The sequence below is a fragment of the Prionailurus viverrinus genome, chromosome E2 (assembly GCF_022837055.1).
Source record: "Prionailurus viverrinus isolate Anna chromosome E2, UM_Priviv_1.0, whole genome shotgun sequence".
NCBI lineage: Eukaryota > Metazoa > Chordata > Mammalia > Carnivora > Felidae > Prionailurus > Prionailurus viverrinus.
The window spans coordinates 53373187-53381186 of NC_062575.1; positions in this window are offsets into that span (position 1 = coordinate 53373187).

Consider the following 8000-nt stretch of genomic DNA (forward strand, 5'->3'; position numbering starts at 1 on the left):
ATATACCGACTCTCCCGTTCTCTTTTTGAGAGACTGAAGATGTGGGTTGACATTTGGTGACGCTGCATGGGGAGGGTCTCCCATTACTTGTTAGACCAGATCAACATCACAATAAATACGAGCGAATTCTTCCGAAAATGCACCACGGATGCGCTTGAGGCGGTCGGAAGCGCGCGAATGGACCCGCGAACGGCTGGGTGTCTGGCCCGAAGGATGAGGATCGCAGCACTGAGTGGGGAGGGGACAGCGATAGGGAGGTGGCGAAGTCTGGGGAGACACCGCTCGAATCTGAAAGGCACCAGGGGAGCCAGCGGCGCGGTCGGTCCCTAAACAGGGACGCCCTTCCTGTGTCACCCCCTCTTCGGGTAATGGTCTCGCCCGATTCCCGTTTCCCTTCTGCCACTCCGGGACACACCAAGTTTCCAGCAGAGGGGTGGGAGAAGTGGTCCTGGGTACTGAAGGGACATTTGGGCGGGCGGGAGCTCTGTCGCAGAGGCCGGGGGTAAATGCTGGGGGGAAAAGGGGGAGGAGACAAACGGGTCGAAACAATTGGAAGAGGGGAGGCCTTCGGGGGACCCAGGTTCGAAGGGCGGGGCGGGGCTTAGAAGAACTTTGCCAAGGAAAGAAGGCGGGGCCTCTGACTGGGCGAGTTCACCGTGCGGGGAGGCGCGCGGTTGGAGTGGGCGGGTTCATTGTGAGTCAGGGTGAGGGGGGTGAAGTTGGTTGGGAGAGACCATCGTTTGTTTGGGGGGATCCGGGCCGTGCTTGGGGGTGACCTCTGCGTGTGTAAGAGGGGGGAGGGTCCAGGTTGAGTGTGTGCCTCCGGAGCAGGTTTGAACTGTGCCTTGTAGCAGGAGTTGGATTCTGACCGAGGCTCTGAGAGGGCATAACAACAGGTGCTAGCGCCCCTTGGTGGAAGAGTTAAGTACCTACTTGCAGAAGGTAAGGACCACCGGCAAATATCTCGAGAGTTATGCTGGAGCGGGTGCGGGGAGCCTATCAAGGGGGCTGTCGCTGGCGTCGGCTGCGGGGGAGCCACGAGCAGGAGAGGGGCAAGATCAGCCTGGGGTGAAGACAGCCTTCTGGGGCCGTGTGGGGGGTGGACTGGAGTGGGGAGACTGGACAGGCGCTCTTAAGCCTCTCCCTTCCTCCTTGGGGCACCCGGGTGGCTCAGTGGGTTAAGAGTCCGGCTTGAGCTCAGGTCATGACCTCGGCTCGTGAGTTCGAGCCCCGCATCGGGCTGTGTGCTGACAGCTCGGAGCCTGGAACCTGCTTCGGATGGTGCGTCTCCCTCTCTCTCTCTGCCCCTCCCCCGCTCATGCTCTGTCTCTCTGTCTCAAAAATCAATAAAACATTAAAAAAAAAAAATTCTGCCCCCCTCGCCCGCTCACGCTCCCTCTCCCTCTCCAAAAGAAAAAGAAAACTGTTGGATATAGCGCATTTTAAATTCTTGTGCGCGAGGTGTGTTCATGAACACGGGTGCATTTCAACTGGTTTTGATGAACCCTCATCCGACATACTTGTTTATTTTCTGCTGGGCCACAGTAGAGGGGAGGGAGGTCACTGCTCTATTACCAGAATCTAGGGCAGTGCACGGCACATGGGCGGCAGTCAGGCTGTTGAACGGTGAGGAGTGTCCCCTCCCCCAGAGCTCCTGACTCGGGAATTGTGGGTGACGCGCAAATTTGAGCCTGCTTCACCCGCCTTTCCCCACGATGCCGAAGGGGGCGCTCTGAGCATCACATTTTGATCCAGACCACCCCCCTCGTTTCTCGGGTGAAGAAATTGAGGTCCAAGAGACATCTTGACTTGCCTGAGGTCAGGCAGCACGTTGACAACAGAGGAAGCAGCCTGACCTGGGCTCCAGCCCAGGAGAGGCTGGTCATTGCTAAGTGCAGGAGTCATTCCTGCACCTCCCTGGGCCCTCGGGTCTCCATCTGGCAAATGAGGAGGGTTCGTCATCACAGAGGGGCGGGACATCATGGGGTCACATTTTGCCCCTCCCTCTTACTAGCTGTGCGATCTTATGTAGATATTTCTTAATCCCTGTGCCTCAGTTTGCTCATCTGCCAGATGGGGGTAATAAAAGTCCCCACCTCATAGGCTGAGTTCGGTGAGTTAATACCCATGAATTGCTCAGAACAATTCCTACAGCCTCGTAAGTATCCAATAAATAAATACTAGCCAGTCGCATTATCTCCAACACTGCCACAAGAGGTGTGCGAATATCCCCCATAGGCGGGTGAGGGTGAATTTGTGAGCCCGAGTTTCCCGGATTCAGATCTCGACTCACTTCCAAACTCTGTGACCTCGAGCACGTGAATTGCCCTCTCTGAGCTTCAGTTACCCTGCAGATGGCTGGGTTATTGTGAGCACGCAGTAGGTATACAGAAAGCGCCAAATAAATGCCAAGTATGTATCCCTCTGTGTTCAGAGTCTCGCTGCAAACGGCATGTATTAGTTCCTTATGGCTGCTGTAATAAATGACGACAAACTTCAGAAGTTTGAAGTCCGTTTCCCTAGGGCCGAAATCAAGATGTTCGCAGGGCTGTGCGCCCTTTGAATCTCTAGGGGAGAGGCCGTCTGCTTCCCTTTTCAGCTTCTAGAACTTCATCCCTCGCAACCCTTGGCTCCGGCCCCTTCTTCCACCTTCAGGGTCAACAGCGGAGCATCTCGGTTCCTTGATCCCGTCGCCTTCACTGCATCGAATCTCCCTCTTATAAGAGCACTTGTAGACATTTAGAGCCACCGAGATGATCCAGGATAATCTCCCCATGTCAGGACGCTTAATTTCATCCTACCTGCATAGTCCTTGTTTCCAAAGTCACAAGCACCTGAATATAGTTAGAGGCCATCATTCAGCCTACCACATGGCAGAAAACCCACGCCAAGCTTGCTGAAGCAACAAAAGGTAATGTATTGCCTCACGCAACCAAAAGGTTAAGGAGGGGATGCTTCAGGCACAGCTAGATCTAGGTGCTCATCCAGAAGCTGTCCCTGCCTTCTCTGGGAGCTGTTTGTGTCTATGACAATTTCATTGCCAGGCTGACTCTACTCCCCGTGGATGCGAAAGGTGGACGCGGGCAGCCCCAGGTTCACATCCAAAGATAAGTGCCGTGGAGAAAAGTAAAGCCAGGTAGGGCAAGACAGAAGGGTAGCGTGAGTTTCCATTTGAAATAGGTGGTGAGGAAAGGCCTCTAGTGAGAAATGACATTTGAACAAGGACCTGACCCAGATGAGGGGGAAGCCAGGCCGCTGTCTTGGGGAAGAGGGTTCCAGACAATGAGTCCGTTGAAGAGCCTTGAAGCCAATGTGGCCAGAGCCTAGTGAGCCAGCAGGAGAGGGGGAGAGAGGAGAGATCCCAGAGGGAACGCAGGGGGGTCACGCAGGGCCTCCTGAGTCCTGCTGAGGACCTGGGCATTTCTTTGAGTTAGAGGGGACAATGCGGGAGGGCTCTGGACTGAGGAGGGCCGTGAACTGATCTAGGTGTGAACAGGCACACTCTGGGGAGCCTACCTGGGGGTCGAGGACTGAGGCGGGAGGTCCAGACAGGCAACAGGCGTCCTCGCTTGGGGTCAGAGAGGATTTGAGCTTAGGGGAGGCGGCCGGGGAGAGAGTGAGAAGTAGCCGGATTCTGGACGTACTTTCCGGATAGAGCCAACATCGGAGGGATTCGATGAAGGGGTATGAGCGGGAGGAGCAGGTTTCTGCCCTGCAGGTGTGGGATGGAGATGACCAGGGACTGAGCCCTCTCTCCTCTCCCAGGCGCCCGGCGGAGGCGGGGCGGAGGCTCCGGCCCTGGTGCAGCTCGTCCACGAACACCGGGCGTACTCGATCCCTCGCCGGGTGCCCGACGCCGCGGCCGAGGCGCGCCTCCGCCAAAGTGGCGGCGCCAGGCTCTCTCGTCCCCGGCTCTGAGGTCCGGGCGGGGTGGTTTGGCCGCGAGGCCTGCGGGAAAGCCTTCAAGCGCGCGTGGAAGCTGCTGAGCCACGAGGTGGTGCACACGGCCGCGCCTTCAAGCGCCACTCGACTGCAAGGTGCACGGGGACGAGCGGCTAGCGCTGTGCAGCCTGCGGCAAGCGCTTTACGCGGGGCCCGCAACGTGTGGGCGGGGCTAGGGGCGGAGACAGGTGTGGGTGGCCGGGGAGAGGCGGGGCCTGAAGGAAAGGGGCCGGGCGGGAAGCGAAGGTGGGAGGGGCCTGAGGGAAAGGGGCCGCACAGTGGATGCGGGGCGGGCGGAGCCTGGTAGAAAGGGGCCGGGCGGTGGATCGGAGGTGGGCGGGGCCTGGGGGAAAGGGGCGGACGGTGAATCTGAGGTGGGCGGGGCCTGCGGGAAAGAGGCCGGGCCGTGGGCCGGGGGTGGGCGGGGCCTGATGGAAAAGGGCCGGGCGGTGAATCTGAGGTGGGCGTAACTAGAAGTTGAAATGTTTTTCATTGATTCATGGCCCCTTGTGGTTCATGTTCTGCAAAACGTTACTTCACAACTTTTGCCTGTTTTGAACCAGGGGTTTTATTTTTGGATATTGATGCCCAATGCTTGTTTTGTATATTATAACAATAATCTGCTGTTCACATCTTTTAGTTTGTGGATTATTTATCTGACTCTGATTCTGAATCTTAACGCACTCAGATGTATCTATCTGACTCATCATTTTGTGCTTTTGAATTTTTTCTAATTAAGATTTTTCCGGTTTTGTTGGGAAATTTTTAAAGTTAAAATTCAAATTCAAGTTTGCTTCAACTTCAAGTTAAAGATACAAAAAATTACAAATTACCATTGTTCCCACTAGCACAATAATGAAGAGAGACAGGCTCTGGAATGAGGACTCATAGTCATATGAATTCCTATGCTCAAGCTTAACCTGTGTATACATAGATCTGGCCTTATTTAGGATTCTGAGAACTTTGAGAACTGAGGTAATGGGGAGACCCATGCCCAGTCCCAGAGATACATACATAGGATAGGCCTGAATAGCCGTGTAAAGACTTTGAAAACTGGAAGGTTAGGGGCGCCTGGGTGGCTCAGTCGGTTAAGCAACTGACTTCGGCTCAGGTCTTGATTTCACGATTTGTGGGTTTGATTCCTGTGTTGGGCTCTGCTGACAGCTCAGAGCCTGGTGCCTGCTTCGGATTCTGTGTCTCCCTCTCTCTGTCCTTCCCCCACTTGTGCTCTCTCTCTCAAAAATAAATAAAATGTAAAAAAAAAAATTAAAAAAAAAAAGAAAAGAAAACTGTAAGGTTAAAAAAAAAAATCCAGGGATGCACATCTGGCTCAGTCAGTGAAGTGTGCGATTCTTGATCTCGGGGCTGTGAGTCTGAACCCCATGTTGGGTGTGGAGGTTACTTAAAAATAAAATCTTGGGGCGCCTGGGTGGTGCAGTCGGTTAAGCTTCCGACTTCAGCCAGGTCACGATCTCGCGGTCCGTGAGTTCAAGCCCCGCATCGGGCTCTGGGCTGATGGCTCAGAGCCTGGAGCCTGTTTCCGATTCTGTGTCTCCCTCTCTCTCTGCCCCTCCCCCGTTCATGCTCTGTCTCTCTCTGTCCCAAAAATAAATAAATGTTGAAAAAAAAATTTTTTTTAATAAAAAATAAAAAATAAATAAATAAAATCTTGGGGTGCCTGGGTGGCTCAGTTGTTTAGGCTTTGGACTCTCGATTTTGGCTCAAGTCATGATCTCATGCTTCCTGAGATGGAGATCCACTTGAGCCTCTGGGCTAACAGCATGGAGTCTGCTTGAGATTCTCTCTCTCCCTCTCTCTCCCTCTGTGCCTCTCATGATCTCAACATAAATAAATAAATATTTTAAAAATTTTTAATAAAATCTTTTTGAAAAATCCGCAATCTTCCTTGCACATGAATAAGACTCAGCGTCTCATAACATAACATTCAAGTGTCCAGAATACCAACCAAATTGACTCCAAATGTAAGGAAAAGCCAAAAAAATCTCCACTTACGTGGAAAATAACAATAAACACCCAAAAAGTAACAATAATCATCAAAGAATGAGGTGACACCAATGATGGGATTACCTGACTGCCAGAGTCCAGCTCCGGCAGGTTCCCAAAGGATGAACGGCATCAGAGAAAAAGTGAAAATAAAACAAAACAAAAATGAAATGGACGCAGACAACCGCAGTGTGTTGAACTGGCCGATTTATTGTAGCAAATGTGGCATTATATTTGCTAGTGATCTCCTTGTAGCCTTTGTCATCTACGTTTTCTGGCATCACCCAATTCTCAAATTGTTCCTTTGGGTCATCACCCAATAAGGAATACCATGATTGTTTTCTCATAACGTCCCCTCCTGCCCTTTGCTTATTGATTAATTTATTTCATTGTTTTTATTATGTATCTATGCTTATCTATAATCTATAAAGTATTTGCTTTGCTGTTCTCATGAAAGGTCATTTATCTCTCAACACCTCAAGTGGAACAGTTACAGGGACATGACCTCTTGGTTGTTTCCCTGAACCATTCGTGGTTTTGAAGAACAAAAGTGTTCGCCTGGGTCCGAGGTGCCAGGAAGGGGCCAAGAGGGCCTTAGAAACCCACGCCTTATATATTCTCAGAGAGACAATGCACCTAGGAACCAATGAACCATTCTGTCCCTTAACCGACTAGGTTCAATCATCATCTGGAATGCCTCCTGGGGGCCAGGTGGGCCCAGGGGTTAGAGTGACCTGAGTCCAAAGATACACTCCTTAGTTACCGGAGTGGGGCTTTCAAATCCATATGTCTCTCCTTTACTGGCCTCCTTTGCTGGCAAATGCGTGAGGCTATCCTTCCTGTAAGTAGAGAAGTCTCCATAGGGGGTGGCAAGGGCTAAACGTAAGGCCGCACAATTTCCTGCGGAACCTTATTTTCTTTCCTAATGGCTCTTTTCCCAGTGGGCCTGTCGAGGGCAATTCCCCAACAGACAATACCCCAGGTAGTTATAAGGCCGAATTACCTAAGAGCGGGAGTACAAGAAGCTTCAATGTCGCTGGGCCGCCTTGCAGTCACCAATCCATCCACAGCCCAGGCCTTGCCACTCAGGCTGGGATAGCTCGGCTTCCAGCACCTGACAAAGATTAAAAAAAAATTTTTTTTTAACGTTGATTTATTATTTTTTTTCTTTTTTCTTTTTAATTTTTTTTTCAACGTTTATTTATTTTTGGGACAGAGAGAGACAGAGCATGAACGGGGGAGGGGCAGAGAGAGAGGGAGACACAGAATCGGAAACAGGCTCCAGGCTCTGAGCCATCAGCCCAGAGCCCGACGCGGGGCTCGAACTCACGGACCGCGAGATCGTGACCTGGCTGAAGTCGGAGGCTTAACAGACTGCGCCACCCAGGCTCCCCATCGTTGATTTATTATTGAGAGACAGAGAGAGACAGAGCATGAGCAGGGGAGGGGCAGAGAGAGGGGGAGACACAGAATCCAAAGCAGGCTCCAGGCTCTAAGCTGTCAGCTCAGAGCCTGACGCAGGGCTCGAACTCACAAACTGAGAGATCATGACCTGAGCCGAAGTCAAACACTTAACCAACTGAGCCACCCAGGCGCCCCTCCTCATGGGTTCTTAAAGCATACTCAGCAATTGAAAGTAGAAAACATATATAACATTTTTCTGTTTGGGACTTTATTATATATAGAGAGAGGTAATATTGAAGACAACCCGGTCATAAAAGGGAACATGGCCAAAATGGTGGTAAGGCTTTTAGATTCCACTTTATCTTTATTTTTCCTTAAGGAGACACCCCACCCAGTGCAGAGATCAATGCAGACCTTGAACTCATGACCCTGAGATCAAGATCAAGACCTGAGGTGAGATCAAAAGTCAGACACTTAACTGACTGAGCCACCCAGGCGCCCCTCTAGATTCGACTCTAATTAACACAATATTGATATTTCTACTGAGGCATTCAGTGTGTATCTTTTCATCTCTAGTGCACTCGCCAAAAAATCCACGACCACATCTTGTCAAAAACACAACAGATAAATTAAGGTGGAATCTGAAAAAA